This window comes from Typopeltis vanoorti, chromosome 4 (genome assembly GCF_054136105.1).
Source record: "Typopeltis vanoorti isolate ZY-2024b chromosome 4, IOZ_Tvanoo_1.0, whole genome shotgun sequence".
In the NCBI taxonomy this organism is placed as follows: domain Eukaryota; kingdom Metazoa; phylum Arthropoda; class Arachnida; order Uropygi; family Thelyphonidae; genus Typopeltis; species Typopeltis vanoorti.
Window position 1 is genome coordinate 84,588,364 of NC_143552.1, and position 20,711 is coordinate 84,609,074.

At 35.7% G+C, this 20,711-nt stretch overlaps 1 protein-coding gene across 4 annotated transcripts in view; it reads left to right on the forward strand.

Annotated features, from left to right (window-relative positions):
- The window catches only part of LOC150107464 (mitochondrial nicotinamide adenine dinucleotide transporter SLC25A51), a 125,203-nt gene that overhangs the window by 58,789 nt on the left and 45,703 nt on the right, over positions 1-20,711 (forward strand). For all 4 annotated transcript variants that reach the window (XR_016548197.1, XM_090391312.1, XM_090391313.1 and 1 more), the window contains one exon: positions 6,543-6,673. The gene's annotated coding sequence lies outside the window, so the exon portion shown is untranslated. The remainder of the gene's footprint in view (positions 1-6,542; positions 6,674-20,711) is intronic.

Here is a 20,711-nt window from a genome sequence, read left to right on the forward strand (position 1 = left end):
ATTCCAAATAAATTTATCCAGTTGACTTCATACCATACCAGCTTTGTTGATTCTGTTGTCTATTTCCATATTTAATTTACCATCTTCACTAAAATTCGTGCCTAAGTAGCTCAAGTGTTTTACTTGGTCCACAGGTTATCTGTTCAAAACACAGTTGACATTTTCAACGATTCTGCCTATTTTCATTGTCTTTTTATTGCTGACCTTCATACTATATCTATTACAAAAGTTATTCAATTTAGTCAGGGAATCTTGCAGACTTGCTGCGGATTTATTTAGAAGTATAACATCATCCGCATAAAGCAAAGAGCTGACATTAACATCTCCAATTTTGATATCATGTTTAATACCACTTTCCTCCATAATGTGATCCATATAGATAATGAATTACAGAGGGGATAATATACATCCTTGTCTCACACCAGATTTAACATTAAACCATCTTCCTGTACTTTAATTCTAACTGTTGACTTACAACTCAAATAAAGAAAGTATTACTTGATATAATGTCCCATCGACACCATATAACTGTAGCGTATTGAATAGCTACTCTCTTGGCACCTTGTCATATGCCTTTTCCAGATCGACAAAACCTAAATACAGATCTTTGTTATATTCCCATGATTTCTCGACTATTTGTTGTAAAGTGAAGATCTGATCCTGACAGCCTCTATTTGGCCTGAATCCAGCTTGTTCTTCACCAAGCTTTTCTTCCACAATTCTTCTCAACCATTTCTCAAGTGTACTTGCATAAATCTTACCAGGAACACTCAATAGGGAAATATTTCTGTAATTCTCACATTCAGTTTTATTTCTATTTTTATACATGGGTACTGTGAGAGCTCTACTCCAATCATCGGGAATTTGTCCCTCTGTCCAGGCCTTGTGAACACTGCAGCCACTTTAAGAATTTTATATCACCATACTTCAGCATTCCTGGTCGAATATCATCTACTCCTGCTGCATTTCCGCATTTGAAGCCGTTGATGGTTTTTTTCTGCTTCAAGTATGGATATGTATTCCTGTCTGCCTGTTGAGTGTTTTTTTTACCACTGTATTATCCCTGCTTGTTTAATTTAGCAATTTTTCAAAGTAATTACTCCATACTTCAAGGATATCTTTTTCTCCCATTTTCATGTCACCTTTATCATCTCTAACTCCTTTTACAGCACTCTTTCCTCCATTTCTAAGTTTCTTCAACAATCTCCAGAATATTTTGCCACCTTCTTGATATTTATTTTCTATGCTCTTGCCAAAGTCCTCCCATGACTTTTGTTTAGCTAGTTTTACACAGTGCTTAGCTTTCTTACATTTGTGTCTGTATTCTCTAAGAGCACAAGCACTTATTTGCCAGGAACTTTTGATATGTTTTCTTCTTTTCCTTCACTGCCTCTTAACTTCCTGTGTCCACCATAAAGTTCTGATTTTTCTATCCTTGCAGACAACCTCACCACAAGCCTCTCTGGCTGAATCAATCAGGGTTTTCTTGTAGGCTTGCCACTGAATCTCCAAGGTTTGGTTCCTGTTCTCAAACTCTTTCATTTTTTCTTCAATAATCTTTGTGTATTTTAGTCTACAGTTCACATCTGAGAGCTGCTCAACTTTTATTCGATTTAAAACTTTCTTACATGTTCTTCTTTTCAATATGAAATTCAATTTTATCCTGCTCAAGACTAAATAGTGATCACTTCCAATTTCAAATCCTCTGTACACTCTGGTGTCCTGCACCAGGGAGAAAACGTCACTATCAACAATAACATAGTCAGTGAGACTTTTCTTATTCTTCGCCTCTTCTCTCCATGTGAATTTGTGCACATTTTTATGTTGGAACATGGTGTTAGTACTAACCAGTCCATGTCCTGAGCAGAAATCCAATTATTAGCTTTTTTATTTTAGTATTTGCCATTATTATTAGCTTTGCTCTTTTCACCAAATTTTCCCAAAATATTTTTGTGTCTGACAATCATTTCCTACTCTGCTATTTAGATCCCCAACAAGAACCAACTTTTCCTTTTTTGTTGTGTCAATTGCTTTCTCTAAAGCCAAAAAATATTTCTCCACTTCTACCTTAGTAGAACCTTCTGTGGGAATCATAGGTACAAATAAGTCTCATTGTCCAGTTCTCCATTCTCATATTTGCTCACATCACTCTAATTGAGACTGCCAGCCATTCAAGAAGATCAGCCTCATATTTAGTGTTGAATACTATGGCTACACCTTCTTTTCCTTGATTTGTATTTATTGCTCAGAAAGATCTCACCAGTTTTTGTCTTTTTTGTTTCAGTCACCCCTATTATGTTGATCTGGTACTTATCTAATTCCTTAGCTAGGTCCATTTTTTTGCCATTCAGGCTTCTTATGTTGATAGTACCAATCTTTAACTCTGGTGATGTTGAGTTGGGGGTGTGTTTTCAGATTTGTTCCAGTAGATGAATTTTTGCTGTTCACCCTTGTTTCCTGGCGAAAACAACAGGGGCCTTGTTTAACCGGGTGACGCCCCAGCCGACATGAAATTTTGTTATGTTGTACCATCATTTTGTATTTTGGTTTAAGCCAATAAGAATACAATTTGGTCTGCTAAATCCCAAATTGCCAGCCCATCCTTGTTCATTCAGTATCCAGGTAGATACCCAACAGGGTGCACGATGAGAAGGTGAGGATTGGACATTAGGTCAGAAGCCCTGATCGGCTCTCCGCATTCCTTTAAAGGTTATGTGGAGGTCTCCTCTCAGTTATACAGCTTTGATCCTTAAGCATCCCTTGGGATAACATTAACCTCAAATCTCTCTTGGCACAAATATTTTATAAATATTACCTTCTCCAAATATTTAGGGTTTCTTTTTTGCTCAAAGCATTACTTTAACTCCAACAACTTCTAACATTCTACAAATCATAAATCTGTCTAACCATTGAATATTTCCCATATCTGTGGTTGTGCCCCCAGGAGCTCCCTAAAGATAGAGGACTCCATACAGAAAATTACTAAATAACCCAAGGAATTCACAATGTATACTGGAATATAAATTAAAATAAACTTTAATATATACTTCCTATATTTCAGTAACGTCACGTTGCCATCTTCGTGGGAACATAAGATTAAGACACGTGCACGCAGGCAGTAAAAACAGCAAATGAGGTCGAAACGAGGAAACTACTATTTTTCCTAAAGTCCTGATGGTGCCTCCTCACGGGCTATATTAGGTATTCATGGCCGTTGGGCTGAAGTTCTCATGATGTACGTCTCCCAAATTTGGGGCAGTCTCATGCATCCAAATTTGTTGAGGTTTGGCATGTAGGGCTGAGGCTGATTCTATGAAGTCTTTCAAATTTATACTTGCTGCGGTGTATTACTGTGGCTTTCTTCCACCGTATTCTGTGGCGTGTATCCAGAGCATGGTCTGCAAGCCCAGAGTGGCTGTACTGGTGAAACCAGATATAGTCTTTATGTTCAGAAATTCTGATATTCGCTGTCCTGCCTGTTATATTAAAGTTTATTTTAATTTATATTCCAGTATACATTGTGAATTCCTTAAGCTATTTAGTAATCATCTGCAACCAACATATAAGCCTTTCTACAAGAATCCATATAGAAAAGGATAGTCAGACTGATCAATGATCCCCTATTCACTGATGCACTTCACTCACTTTCACATGAGCACTGTTTCTGCTGCTTGCATCTTCTACAAATACTTCAATTGCCATTGTTCATCAGAATTAGCAAATTGTTTCAAATGCATGCAGTGACTAACAAACACTCCCTCATAGTGCATCTCCAAGCTCACAGAACAAATTTCTCCTCCTCCTCTTCATTCATCCCTTCCACTGCCATCCTCTAAAACAGTCTACCATCTTATGTGTTTCCCAAGGAATACAATCCACAACTTTTCAAGATTAATGTGAATAAGTTCCTTCTTGCCTATCCATGGTACTGGCATACTATAGGTTGACCAATCTTATGGATTGGTTCCCCATAATAAAATAAAATAAAAAATTACACACATGCATTCAATAATAAATATATAATATATATAATTTTTTAAAAAATAATTTAATGACTAAAACAGCGATTTAGTCATTGCCAAAACTAGTCGTGTTTTAATATTATAACCTTTTTACTTAAATCTCGGTTTTAGTCATTCAATTCTTTTTAAAAAATATGTATGTTAACCAAGTCCATGATCATTCTTTCATATATATATATATATATATTACTATACTATAATACTACTGGATTTTTCCAAAACATTGAACAAGATGCCACGTGAGAAGTTGTTATACGTACTCGGAGAGATTGGGTATGCAGATAGGAGAGTGGCTGACTGTCAGGTATCAAGGTGTCAGGTATATGTAGGTGATGAGAGTAAGAAAAGAAGGGTGATAATGGACCACATAATTGAACCATTGTTTACCCTATATACTATATTAATGATATGGGAGAGATGGTCCAGATGATAATATCCAGTTATTTACTAATGATGCAAGAGAGAAATAAGAAATAGAAAGAGTGATAAAGAAAATAGCCAATACATAATCTGCAGACTGGTTTTGTGAACAAATAATAATTACCAGTTAAATATTAGCACATATAAAGCCATAGATTCCAAACTTGAGGACGTTGCAGGCATGGCATTATGTTAATGGAAATGTGCAAGTGGTCATTGAAGCCAGAGACTTAGGCGTGATGGTGGACAGAGTTGAACTTTAACCATGCAGCTGGCTTTACATTATACATGTCAGGGTTTCCATAGATATGAAAAGCATATTAACATTGCAATACCATTGATATTAATTAAAATATCATGGATATGAAACACACACGAGGTGTAATGAGGAGTGATATTTCATCCACATAGACAATGTGGTTGAAAGCTATGCCAAGGTAGTTAAGTCATCACATTAGACAACTGCATTGTAGAAGAGACCACTAGCTGTGGCTTATATGAATAAGGAGGTCATTTTCCGGTTTTACAAAACTTTGATAAGGCCACATCTGGACTACTTATTGTGCTCAGACCTGAGTTCAATGAAGATTGGTGGGCTGTGAAAAAAAGATCCTGTTGAGAGTAAGTAACCAAAATTATATCTCCTCATGCAATTTTTCATATAAGGACAGTATAAAGAAATAAAGTCTTCAAAGTTTGAGAAATAGATAGAGAGGAGATGTTATTCATACAAATTAATAATGGGATCCTAAAGTATAAATACAAAGTGACATTTTGCAGCTTATGGCAGGTGGAGGGAGAATGTAAGGCTACTATTTCCTAACTACGCCTTTACTCAGGTCCAAGTTCTTTTGTGTTTGTGTGTTAATCTACCATTAGATGTTAGTGAATCTCTTGAACAAGTATGTTCAAAGAGAGATTACAGGTATTTAGGCATTGAATGGCACAGATGGTTCTTCCATTGATGAATGTTCAAACTCCTTGGAGCTTGCATAATAATCATACTAATTAAAAATTGCTTCTGATATGGCACATTTGTATATTATGAACGTTATAATCCCGCTGTAATCTCTTGTAAAGAGGCAAAATGACTTATTCTTATGTGTTAGTGTTTGTTTCAGCATTTGCAATTATCCTCTGAGTTGTATTTGCAGCCATTGCTATATCTCCTATTAACTTCAACTTCCTATCTATTAAAACTCCAAGATCTTAGCCTATCAGTTTCTTCTAGTGTAGACCAACACACCCACACACACACAAGAAGAACCTAGACCTGGGAGCTGAGCTAAAGGTATAGTTATGAAACATTATCCCTATATCATGTGATTTATTCTTCTTTGTTAACTTGGAATTATAATTGAATGTATATTACATGACATAATTTGGTATTGTTGTCACAACTTTAATTACTATATTCATATGGTGCTTAGGTTGTGTTTCAGTAACTTATATCTTATATTGTAACAGTTGAGTTAGACAAGGGGAATGGATACACCATGATACTTTTGGACTTTGCTACAGCTCTTGACAAGATTGAGCATGGAAGGCTGTTTCATAACTGGAGATAGGGATTTGGACTATAAACTGCTAATTTGGATAAGAGGATGGCTGACTGACACATTTAAAAAAAATAATAAAATAGGTTTGCTGATAATGCAAAGCTAGGCAAATCAGAAATGCAACCTACATGCACATACTTGCAGAATAATTTGAATAAACTGGAAATGTAGGCATGTAAAAATGGCTGTCATTTAAATGTTAGTAAATGCAAAGTTATGGAAGAAACTGATGAGACTAGGAACCTTGGAGTTTTAATAGATAGGTTATTGAAGTTCAGAAACCACATAGAAGATTGCAAATACAACTCAGACGATAATTGCAGTACTGAAACAAACATTAACATGTCATTTTGCCTCTTTACAAGGCTTTGATATTGACCTTTGATAATATGAATGAATTCAGGAGAAAGTATGACATATGAGTGACATGTAGCCACTTTAGTAACTCCCTGACTTCCTAGAAGTGTTTTGTACTACTACTAATAAAAATTTAATTTATGTACAGACATAATGTTACTCTAATTTTTTTTTATTATTGCAGGTGCAACTCCTAAGTTAAATCTCATGTGCAAACATCTGCATATTTTTTCAAAATGGGTTGAGGATATTAGGGAAAAGTTAAGTGCATAATGAAAAGATTGCAAATATCTTTTCACACTCAAGATATTTAAGGTATGAAGTCACTTATTTAAAAAAAAAAAATTCCAGTGTGTAGCGAGAAAGATTATAACATTTTGTTAATAATCATTAAGTTATTTAAATTAGTCAGTATGCCAGCATTAATGAATAAGTTATCTTTCAGTTGTTGTTTTTTCTGTAATATTGTGTAAAAGGTAAAATAAGTTTTGTTTGCTCATTAAATTTTAGAACTAATTAGCATAGAATGCTTAGTTTTAAAATGACTGGATATGAAAATGGATTGTTTTACTATTATGAGTTTATTAATTGCTTGGCATTGTCTAAGATGGGTACTATATTTATTTTGAAGGTCTACAGTTATTCAACACATTTGTCAGTATGCATTTTAATTATTAACTGTGCCTAAGAATATTAAATCTTCTATTGTGATAGCTCTTCTTCCTTCATGTATAATTTTTGATGGTGTCATTACTGAAAGATGACAAATAATTTTAAACAAAGAATAATATAACCATTTAACTTTTCTCTTAGAATCAAGACAAACCCTACTGTAAATTCAAAGAGCTATCATGCTCATGTAGAGCAGCCATTTACAAACATCCATACCCAAGGTGGGATTTGAACCCACAACATGTTGGTTAGAAAGCAGGTATGCTATCCACTTGTTCAACCAGGCCAGCACTAACACTTTCACTGACAAGGAGTTTGAGGGTGTTAGATCTGATAATAGCATCAGAAGATGTATCCATAACCAAGGTATACACTCTGCCTACAATTGGGGAGAGTGACCATGCTGTCTTGTTCTGGGAAGTTGCCAAACATCTGGAGTTCTCTGTCAAGAAGGGATTTATGTTCATTTGTAAGGCTAGTGATTGAGAGCCTGGAGTCATCTTGGAACAGTGCCTTGAGAAGCCTGCAAGGAGTGGTCAGAGACTGCTTGAGAATAGCATATCAGACTGCGTACCAAAGGTAAGGAAGATAAACCAAACTGGAGGTAGGCGGGATGAGTAGGGATATAAAGCAAGAGCTGCAAAAAATAAAAAACATTGTGGAGGAAATATAAAGAAAATAGTGATCAATATACTCATGAGAAGTACAAAGTGCAAAGCAAGAAGGGTGACTAGCATGGTAAGGAAGGCCAAATCAGACTATGAGAGAGAATTAGCCAAACAGGCCAAAGTAAACCTGAAGGAGCTTTTTTTTGTTATGTGGCTAGTAAGAGGAAAAAATTACTATGGTAGAATGACTTTAAACAACAATGCTCATAGTAGGAAGGTGACTGAACCAAAAGAAATAGTTGCTGAGTGATCATTTTGCAAAGGTGTATCATCCAAGTGGTGATTTTATAGTTGCTGATGTTACAGAGATGCATTGGGGTAGATGCATCTCTGTTACATTCATATTAAAAAATATGAATGTAAGCACAGCAGTGGGACTGGATGGCATATCAGCCTGTGTATTACGTGAATGTGCAAGAGAATTGGCATTGCATCTGAAGAAGTTGTTCAGTCTAAATCTCATTTCTGGCAGGGTTCCAAGGGAGTGGAAAGAGGGTAAGATAGTACCATTGCAGAAAGGTGGCTCCAAGACAGAGGTGGCAAACTACAGACCAATTAATATATTGGGAGTGGTTGTTAAAGTATTGGAAAAGTTACTGAAAGGTAAAATACAACAGTGGGTAAATAGGGATGTGATACTCTGTAGTGGGCAGCACAGCTTTGTAGAGGATAGGTCCTGTCTTAGTAACTCTTTCACATTTTATAATAAAGTCACAGCAGAATTGGATAAAGAGATCATGGCTACACCATGATACTGTTTGACTTTGCCAATGCATTTGACAATACCACATAGAAAACTATTACAAAAACTGGAGAGGATGGGAATGGATATGAGAGTAGTAGCATGGATAGAGGGATGGCTGATGGACAGACACCAGATACATGGTGGGGTGGAGTCTAGGAGAATGATGGTAACCAGTGGAGTACCTCAGGGTTTAGTACTAGGGCCACTACTCTTTAATTTGTATATCAATGACATAGGGAAAGATTTAAGAGGGGAATATTCAGTTGTTTGCTGATGATGCAAAGCTGCATCATAGATACATAGATAACATGATAAAAACTTAAGGTATAGTTTCTGGGAAAATTCCCATGCTACTCCTTTTAAACACTATTATTATAATTACGGCTATTATAGCCTGTTTTTGTTTAGGAGTGTCCCTTATTTTAAATACATTGGCTATAATTACTCAAAAAGGAGTATATATATTTTGGGGCATTATGGGTGAGTATAGAAGGCAATTATAGCAGAATAAAAGAGATGGAAAATTTTGTACATACCTTGTTTTGATACTGGGATGTCTTCCAATTTCATAATCCTGCTGAAGGTTGTTTATAACGAGGGGGGGGGGGAGGGAGCATGGGGGCTTGTTTTGATGTGGGAAAAATAAATTTGGAAACCCAGGTTTTGTGTTAATAATATATATATATATATATATATTATCATGTTTAACGGCACTTTTTTGGGGGGGGAGAGAAGGGGAAGGGTTTACGTATGGGGAAACTGGGGCAGGGGAGAGCGTTAATGGGATGCGGACTGCTTCAGTTGACTGACCATCATCGCCACATTTTCGGAATGAGGGTAGGGCTATGTCATCGCACGCTCATAAAACAGGCCATGTATGACACTCATTCCGAAAATGTTCTGATGATGGTCAGTTGACCGAAATGGTCTGCACCCTGTTAACACTCTCCCCTGCCCCAGTTTCCCCATACGTAAACACCTTCCCCTTCTCTCCTCCCCCCCCAAAAGTGCCCTTAAACATGATAATATATATATATATATATATATATATATATATATATATATATTAATACAAAACCCAGGTTTCCAAATTTATTTTTCTCACGTCAAAACACCCCCCCCTCTCTCACACACACACACACACACACACACACACACACACACACTCCCTTCCTCCTCCGCCTCGTTATAAACAACCTTCAGCAGGATCATGGAATTGGAAGGCATCCCAGTATCAAAACAAGGTATGTACAAAATTTTTCCACCTCTTTTATTCTGCTATAATTGCCTTCTATACTCACCCATAATGCCCTAAAATATATATACCCCTTTTTTGAGTAATTATAGCCAATGTATTTAAAATAAGGGACACTCTCCTAAACAAAAACAGGCTATAATAGCCATAATTAATGATAAAAACTTTTAAGATATTAAAGGGGTTTATGAAATTGATGCAAGTGAAAATTTTCAATATATAACAAATAGTCACAGAACTAGGGACCATTTCTGGAAGTTATGTAAGAGTGTGGTTAGTAGGGGGTGTGCAGACCAGATTTTTTGCACGGAGAGTGGTGAGCGAGTGGAATGGATTGCCAGCATTTGATGAGTTCCCTGATGGTGAATGGATTGAAGGAGAGGTATGATAGGATTTGTGTGTATGATGGTTGATTTGGGTCTGCAATGAGTCTCTGGACTCCATGGAGATGCAATAAAATAGTAATAATATGGCATCTCCATAGTAAGATTTTTTTTCATCTGAAGGCAAGTTAGCTAGTCTCATACTGTGGTAGGAGGGTCTTACCTCCAAGAACCTGATTTTTTCCATCTTACAGAAGAGGTAAACTGGCCAGAAGAACATGTGTGATTTACACACATAATATGCTGGCCTCGGTCTTAGTTGGTTTGGCTATAATTTCAAAAACCACAAATAATCACAGCTGCTTAAAACTTTACTGGTAAATAAAGTATCCCAAGGACATTAACACTCATGCTTATCTCACCTCTTAATTGCATCATCTCCTGAATGTTATAATCTAGTGTGTGTTTTGGTTGAAAGAATTTAGTAATCTAATTCATATGTCCGCAGTGCAGAAAACATATTAAAATGGTTCCTCACCATGAAAATCCTTTAAAAAAATTAATGGTGCCAGTACCAAAGAAATGTAATGAAGAACTTCCAGACATGCCCTCTAAACGGATATTTGTGCATCTCCCCAGAGACATTCCAATATTATAAAAATTCAGAGTATCCTAGATGGAGTAGAATTTTACATCCTGTGTATGGAGAGGAAGAGAGAAACTGGCTATCCACAGTTCCCCAAAGAAAAGGAAAAAATCCAAGAGTAATAAAAAATATTTTCAAACCATTAGCCAAATAGTCTGTCAAACATAAATAAGACCTTTTGTACCATGAAGTTATGTATTCCACCAAACCATTGATGATATAAAGGCCCTCTAGAAACACAAACCAGTGTGTATTTGCATGAAAAAGATTTACCTTATTTGTTGCCTTATAAGATAAGATGCACCATTGTATTGGATGCATCACATTTTTCAAGTCAAATTTTTGGAAAAAAAAAATTCTTTGCAGTATGAAACACACAAAGTTTTAACAATAACATTTTTTTAATATTTTTTGGAGTCAACAGTTTTGCTTAGTCCGTGCGGTTAGCCTAGTGGCTTTGCACTTCGCAACCATATGCCTGGGGAAGGAGTGTCCCAGGTTCGATTCCCGTCGAAGACATGAGAAACTTTAGGATCTTCCTCAGGCATAGCCAAGTTAGCCAGTCTTGGGCATGGGCAGTAGGGTTTTTCCTGGCAGTTTATCCGGTGTTTTTCATCCCGCAAGCAAGCAAACCAGCCCCATGAACATATGCTTCTACAGCCAAAAATATATCCCCCCCCCCCCAGGACAGACTAGGTGACAGGTCAGTTGGGAATGGTACTAATAAGTAGTCGCATCTAAGTAACACGTGAACTCTGTATAGGAAGCGGGAATAATGCATAGTGAAAGAAGAGGATTCAACAGTCTTGTTTGAGGGCACATCAAAAAATCAGAGGCACTTCATCCATATTAGGCATCTGTGAAAGTTCTAAATTGTCTTGTTTTCTAGCATTTATGATGAATCTGTGAAACTCAATTTTATTTTCGAATTCGTCTGGCATTTTTTGTGATATTTTCGTTTTTGCATGCCTTCATAAATCTAAAGCACTGTGATAGCAACCCTATAAAATTCATGATATTTCTTTCTATTGCCAATAATTTTGCTCATTGAATAATCATGTTTGTATATACATGGCAACCCGATCTTCTTTGACCCATTATCCAAGTTTTTAATTCATTTTCAGTTTATGGCAATTTTGCTGGTTTTCTGCAGAGATTGTGTTTTTTTGGAATTTGCTTCTATTAATTGCTGCTCTTGTTTCCTCCAAGTTCGTACCATTTTTTTCTGCAGGTGGAGGCTCAAAGTGCCATTCTGCTGCCCTATTGCCATTCTTTTTTGCATACTCAATCACACTACGCTTGAATGCAATCATATAGCTATATCTGTCCTTTGTAGAATCTATAGGTTATAAAAAAATTTAAATGTAATAATGTATTGATTGCTAGTTTGCATGCATGACTGTTAACAACATGCAACTATTCAAATTGGTCATGCATTAACAACAAGCGATGACACATACACTGTAATTTGCACCGGTTTATAAGACACATTCGACTTATAGGATGCATCTTAATATTCAGATAAATTTTAGGTACAAAAAAGCGTGTCATGTAAGGAGAAAAATACAGTATTTAAAACCTGGTAAGAACCTTATACTGTGGTATCATCCATAAGTATAAGGGATGTATCTTCTATGTTTGAAGTAATTGCCATTCTTATGAATGACTACTCCCATTTCAACAATTTAGACACAGTACTAACAGAGGCAGTTGCTATTTGCCATTACTAGAGTATGGTGCATTTATTTACTACCTAGTTTAGATATATCCCAGGATGATGTTGATTTCAGTTTAGTAACAACTTCTTCCACATGCCTCCTTGAATATTTTCTGCTGTCAACATAACTTATTTGTCATCACTTTTCTCTCTATGGAAGTAGGAAGTTATATATGTGGACAGCCTATATTTCTACCCAGTGCAGGGTGAAGGCCTCTCCCATTGCAGGAGGGTTTTGGGTCTACTACTCCCATGATGACCCAGTCCGTTTGGAGAGTGTCACAAACATCCATGCCTACGTGGGATTCGAACCCGCAGCCTCTTGTGTTGGCTGGAGAGTGGATACGCTAACCACTCTGCCAACTAGGCCGACATATATAATATCTCCTCCTATATCTATAGGAGTAATCATTTTCCTATGATATTCACTATTGCATGAGCAACCAGTGTATCCCATCACTGATATAACAATGGATAATAGCTCAAGCTGACTGATGTATTCTTATCCTTAGCAGAATTTGATTGTGCAACAGTCATCTCCTCTGTCAGTGAAGTAGCAAATCATATTACATAGTGTGTACTACTACTACAGTTCCCTAAACATCAATTTGGTTTTCACTATTCCCTAAACTGTAGTGGAATTCAGAACGAACAACTGTCAAGAAAGTTCAAAACAAAGTTTGAGGTAACTTTCCCAGATATCACACAGGATATATATCGTATTTAGTTGAATATAACTTGCACTTTTTTTTCCAAAAATTAAAAAAAATCATGGTGCAAGATATATGCAGGGATTTTCGGAAACTAAAGTTTTTCAGGAAAAAACTAAATTTTATAATTAAATCCTCGGTATTCATTATGTTCATATTATTTATAAAATGAATGCATTTAAATTTTAATTATCAATGTTATTTATGTGATCGGCCGCTCACCTTCATCGCACGACATATTCGAATCTTTAGCGACAATGCTTCTGTAATTAAATTAAAACAGACAGTTTCATGATTGCTTGACCTTTTATCATTTAGGAATCATAAGATCACCATGATTTAAGAAAAACTGAAAATGGGCATGACTTACCAAGAATCTACTATTCGCTATCGCTACTATCAGTCTCGCATATGATTGGTATGGCATTAACAGAAGATCGTGCAACTCAACAACAACAAAGGCAAACTGATGATTGTTGAGTTGAAATGCTGATTCTATTTAACCGAATTCCAATATATCTAAAACTCCCAGAATAATATTCACTTATCTATTTCATAAAGTTTTAATCTTTTTTTCATGTGCAAAGTATATGTGAAACTTCTTACTTTCTTTTTTCATAAAGTAAAATTAGGGGTGTGAGATATACGCGAGGGCATGTTATATTCGAGTAAATACAGTATTGGACTTGAGCATGATATATCTGTCATCAGAACCAAAAGGATTTGTTTATCATGTTTATATCTTTTACTAGATCAAAAGTAGCAAAGCAGTGAATAAAATCTAGAAAATGAAAATCTGATATATCATCTATCCACTTTCAGTCCTGTAACAAAATGAATGCACATTTATGGATCCTGAAGTTTCAGATACTTTAGAGGAGAGCTTTATGAAAACACGAGTAACATGTTCTTACCCTGTGAATTCCTGGTCAATAAAACACAAAGATGAAAAAAATTTTATTTACTTCAAACAGTCTGAAACATTAAAACAGGTCATTCAAAAATCCTTTGCTTCAGCATCAACCAACTGCTCTAGCATTTGGTTGGCATTCTGATGGCAGTCACCATCTTCCATGGAGCTACTCAACTTCTTCAACAGAATTTTTTGTGAAAATGAATTTCCAGAATCATGGAAAAGGACAATTATTACTGTTCCCAGATAAGAATCCCAAATTCCAACAAACTTTTGCAGGGTGCTGGGGGAAAAATGGTTAATTCATGTCTTTTATGGTTTCTGTAGAGCAATCTTTTTTAACTTCAGTTTGCATTTTCATAAAAAAATTCACAATTGTATAAACCACATATGTATAACCAAAATAGCATAAGCTCACCTGTGCTACAAAATAGTTAAACATTACACATATCAAACAGCTTCTAGGGATGACACTTTGTCTTTTCTCCTTCCTCTTCTTATGCTAGATGATCTCCCCATTGTTAGCCCTGTAACCACCTCTCAACAGTTTAAATATCTGTCATATCACCTCTTCATCTCTGTAAGTACATATGCCTTCAATAGGTCATCAAAGCATTGTACCCTCTCCAGATATCACTTTTGTTATTCATCTCTGCACTCTCTAAGGTTAATTTATCCCCTTCAAATGCAGTGACCAGATATGAGCACAGTAATCCAGATGTAGTCAGGTTTTATATAATGGAATCATCACTCTTCTATTTTTTGTTCAACTTAGCATGTCACAGTTATCTTAACAAACACTTCCTGTTGAGGAGCAATAACATGCATATGTGTGGGTAATGCAGTTCTGTTTTAATTGTAATCATTTGCCATTTTTAAGATGCCACTCATATCTCTAATGAAGACAGTGTATGAAGTATGAGGGGGGGGGGGGGTCTGAAAAGGTTTGATAAACACCCAGAACAAAAATTAATTAATTTTATGTCTTCTTATGTATCCTTAAAGAAAAAGAGCAAATCATTACAATTCAGTGAAAAATGGGAGTTAAAGAGTTTTAAGATGTGTTCTTTCTTGCAGTTATATCAGTTGCTTTCTTCTTCTTCTTATGGTGCTATCTTCTATCGAAGGTCAACGACCCTCTTGGCAAACACACTCCGTTCTAATGTGAGCAGTTGTACGCTGCTCTTTCCTGTCCATGTCTTCATGTTGTCAAACCAAGATATAAGTTTTCTTCCTAGCTCTTTTGCCATCAATTCGTCCTACCAGAATAGTTTGTAGAAGTTGGTATTTGCAGTTTCTCATGATGTGGCCAAAATATGATGTTTTTTGTTTCTTGATTGTTTGTCTGAGATGCTTTGCTAATGGATTTTAAGACATCTTCATTGGTAATTTTTTCTGTCCATATCTTTATCATTCTTTTATATAGCCACATCTTAAAGGCTTCAATTTTCTTGATGGTTGTCGCATTCAATGTCCATGTTTCAACTCCATAGAGCTGAATGGACCAGACGTAACATTTCAGCATTCTGCATCTAACTTCTGTGTTTAGATCTTTATTTCAGAATAATGTTTTCATTTTCGTGAAGGACTACCATGCAACTTCAATCCTTGTCTTTATATCTATTTCAGGATCCCACCTTTCATTAAGTCAGCAACCAAGATATTTATACCTTTACACTTGATCAATATTTTTCCCATTGAGTGTCGGTTTCATTGATGAGGTAATTTCGTTAAAAATTACCAGATCCTTCCCCCACCTCATATTTTAAAATTTGTGTAATCTGAATCACACACACACACACACACACACACATATATATATATACAAACACACACATGCTTTCACACAGATTTTACCTGATTTTTCAAACAAAGTAGATTTTTAAATTTCTACAAGGTATTAATCTCCAGTTATATATAATCTTTTAAAATTGCAATAGTTATTATACAGGGTGTCCCAGAATTAGCTATCTGTTTCTATGAAATTGGAGAAATCTATTAAAAACTGACATAATTTCATGTTTATTACCTAATTATGATACAAAAACAGATTTATAAATCATAAGGCAAATCTTTATTGAGAACTTTCAAGATGTGTTCTGTCTGTATCCCTGCAAATTTCAAATCTATCCTTAGCATTGCGAAACACATTTTAAAGCATTTCATGAGTTATGTTCTGCACTGCCAACTGAATGTATTCTTTAAGTTCAGCTAAACTATTGATCTTTTGGTGATAAATCTTTGTTTTTATGAAGCTCCATGCAAAGAAATCCAGGGATGTAAAATCCGGAAAACGCAAAGGCCAAGGTCGAGGTCCTCCATGTCCAATCCACCGATTCGAAAAGTGTCTGTTGAGGTATTCTCAGACAGTTAGTGCATAATGTCATGATACTCCATCTTGTTGAAACACAATATTATCAAGAAGCCCTGGTTTTCGAGAAACTGCTGAGACATATCAAGGTAGATGGTACCAGTTACAGATGCTTTCTAAAAGAAGAATGGTCCATTAATTTTGGATTTAGTCATAACTTTTGGAGAGTCTCCTTGCCATTCTATGACTTAAGATGGTTTTTCATTGGACCAGATATGACAATTGTGTTGATTGTCATATCTGGTCCAATTATTGTTTATTGGATTACATCTTATTCAGTGATGAGGCTACTTACACTTTACCACATGTGTAAGTAGCCTCATCACTGAATAAGATGTAATCCAATAAACCTCCATTTTTCGATCTGATCCACAAATTCCAACCTTGCAGCTCGATTTGGATAATCCTCTTCATTTAGGGGAATGCAGTAACTGAATGTGATAAGCCTTTTTCATCAGTGTCGAACGCAAGATTCCATGAACTGTTCTTGTCTTGGATATGTTGAGTCTTTGACTGGCTTCCCTAGCCGACGTTGTTGGTTCATCCTTGAACAGTTGTCGTATTCCTTTGATACTATTATATCCTTTTCCTGCCTCATTGTGTACAGATCCAGTTCTTTTAAATTTGTTCACAAGTTCACAAATCGCTTTGTCTGTAGGACCAGTTCTGTGAAATTTCCTTGTAAATCTTTCTCTGATTTCATTACATCGCACTCCTTTGATACGGGATCTTACAACAAAGATGCATTCTTTTGTATACATTATTAGAGTTAGGGTTCTGAAAGGAGATGAATTCAAATCTTTAATGAGGTCATTTAATTTCGTCTGTTCATTTGGGTCATTTGTTAACAGCTTCATAAAGGAATAGAATGTGATGTGATGTATATTATATTCAGTGTATTTGTGGAGTACTGATAGGATAAAAAGGGGGGGGGGGAGGAATATTGCTTAATGATTACAGAGCATTCATCAAATCCAACTAGAGTAGAGTTGGATTTGATGACTGAATAGAGAATAGAGATCCCAAATGGTGGTGGTAGTAATAAAGGAATGAGTTTGAGGTTGTTTAGTATGAGGTAGGGGTTAACAGGACAAAATACATAGTTGGATGATGCTACAGGCATATGAACAGGACTGTGAACTGTGTATAGATTTGTAAACCTCATGGATACAAATAGTACTATCATTATACATGATTTCAACCATGGAGATGTAGGCTAGAGGAAGAAGAAAGCATACAAGACAAGGGAAAGAAAACTTAGTTATTTATTATAGCACTTTACAAGACATTGGAATCTGAGTAAAGGTGGGTTAAGGTAGCACGTGAGATCAAGATTCTTCTTGTGGAAAATATGGTATATGGAATTGACTACCAGTGGGTGTTGTAAATGCATCTTCAGTGAATGTTTTCAAATAATAGAGGTATTTTATGAGCTGGAAGAGATTTTCCTTCAATGCATCCTTGATTGCCTGAAGCAGCTTGCATAATAATAATAGGGAAATCGCAATTATTTACATGATCTGGTTCTCTCTGAATGACTAGTTCTCAAAAGTTGTAGACCAGCCTTTTTTCTGAAACCATTAAGTCAGCTTTACAGATGTATATAGAAATAATTGAGGAGAGTGCTTTTTTTCTTTTTTTTTTCCCCAAAAAAATAATGAAAGTATGCCATCTCCACTTTGAAAGTGATACTATATCATAGCTTAATGCTTGTAATCAAACTGTATATATAACAAAGACAGTTCTCACTTGTTTTGCAAACTAAGATTTTAAATGTGACATAATACATTTAATAACAGATTTAAGGATATTTGAGCACAACTGAGAATTCTTACGGACTGTTTAAGTTTTCCTTGATTTCCTTCTAGAAATATATACTTACTATTTCTGGTTCTTTAAGTTTCAGTAATGACATTGTGACCTAATGAAAGTACTTACAAAGGAGCTCTGCCATCCATTTTAAAGTTCTGACTTCCTTATGATTTCAAAAAATAAGATGCCTTTGAAGTTCTACATAATTTTAAAAAACATTCTCAAATAAATAATTGAAATTGACTAGTGCTATTTAAGATGAATGGTATTTGAATGGTCATATTAGTATTCTCCTTTTCAAAAATATTTTTGTCTCTTATCCTGTAAAAAAAAAAAATCTTCATATGCAATCAGGCATATAAAGATATTATTATTATTATTATTAAACAAGACCTCATGGAGTCAAAGACTCATCTAGGAGGTCCTTTTATCTCACACACATCTCATCATACCGGGTCTTAAACACATTCAAACTCCTTGCAGACACCACACTCTCAGGCAAGGCATTCCAATCATTCACAACTCTGCACGAAAAAAACCTGCCTCTCACTCCCCTACTCACACCCTCTTTATACAGTTTCCAGGTATGACCTCTGGTTCTCCCCTGATCTCCCACTATTCTCTGTAGAACTTCTCCACCATTGATCCTATAACAACCCCTTACCAACTTGTAGGTCTCTATCATATCTCCCCTCTTCCTTCTCTCCACTAGACTCTGCAAATTACATCTTTTCAATCTTTCCTCATACTCGACATTCCAGAGGTCAGAAACTACCTTAGTCAGTCACCTTATATCTTTTCACAGTAGTATGTTTTAGCAGGCGTATTTCAAACTGTTGATTTATCCACAGTTGTTGTACTTGTAATATTGTATTTGTATTAACAGTCCACTTAATCATGGTCTCCACATGCATCCATGGCTTTTGTATGCTTTAAGGCAGTTTTCTCAACCTTCTTTCATGTGTACCTCATTTTTTAATATTAGTTTTTGTGACCCCCCCCCCACCCCACCTTCCTCCCTTGCAATTCTTGTGTTGAGATGCTAACAAAACCCATGAAAGTTAGCAAAACAACAACAAAAAAAAAAAAAAAACTAGGAATTAATATTTTTAAATATTCATACAAATTTAAATACGTCATCAAATCTTTTGAAAATTGTATAGATCTGGCATCACTGCACAGACTGTTGAATCATATCAGCCTTTCAGAAATATCCGTGATTTCATCAGGGCTGCCTTAAAAACAAAATTCAGATCTCAGTTAAATATAGAAAGAGAACTAAGAGTGTCAATTTCCAATGTATCACCATCATATGAAAAGCTTTGCTCTGCAACACAGGCCCAAGGAAGCCATTTCATTCTTAGATTCATTGTTATTGTTTAGTTTTAATTAGTTGCTTGGTATATTTTGCAATATTGATGTGTTCCTCTGAGCATAACTAGTTTATTCAATACAGTGGATTTTATACATTTTATTATTTTATTTTCAGTGTGTAATTTTGTTTTTATATTGTTTTTGTGTCAATAAATAGTTTCATTAAATGCTTTTGTTTCAGTAAAGTAGTTTTTAAGTTTTTTTCTTTGATTTCCACTTTCTTCCCCCCCATTAGATATTTTGTGCCCCTCAAAGGGGGCATGCATGCCCCATAGGTTGAGAATCACTGCTGTGGAAATGCAAGAACTGCAGTGTCATTTGTACTACCCTGGCCCTTTTGAACTTAGCTGGCTGATAAGAAGAGTAACGAGTAAAGGTTTCCTTAATGAGTGCTGTGTGAATAAATTACATAGTCGTTGTCAGAGTTTTAATTTCAGAGTGATCTATTGCTGATAAATAACAGCTTTTGTCGTCACAATGGTTTGGTTGTCTTTCCTTACTCAAGAGTTATAACAGTACTCACGAGAGAGAGAGAGAGAGTAAAACCTCTAACACATCAGTGCCATGACAAGTTGCATGGAAGAAACAAGGAACCTGTTGATGTGTTTCCTGTATAGCCAGAGGCTGTTTTACCTTGGGAGTAAACAAGTCAAGGTAGGCTTTCTCAAAGATTAGAGACAGATGGAAAGAAATATGAGATGCTAGACTGTATATGTATGTAGATCAGCAACTGTTTGTTTTCAGATGTCCAAAAGAAAGTGGAAGAATATTGGTGGCTAGCCCAGCAGAACAGCACATCCATAAAAATACCCCTATAAAAACAGACCGACCATCCTTGAGAAAACAATTGAAATGAGTCCATGAGAGAATGGTTATATCCAACTGTATTGGTTATCTCCTCTCACTTTCTGGACACCAAGGATTGCTTTTTCTTATTTGAGAGAATAGTACTCTTAAAGATCAGGCAGACCCAGAATTTATATAATGTTATCAGTTGCACAAGTGAGAAGCAGTGTTTCAAGCATTAAAGGACTGTGGCAACAGAGGAAGCCATTGATATGGTTTGTCTGTGCCAGGAAAGATGACTGATACAAATCATTCTAAGTAGAAAAATCTGAGCTTACTTGGTGGAGCTCTGAATATTATT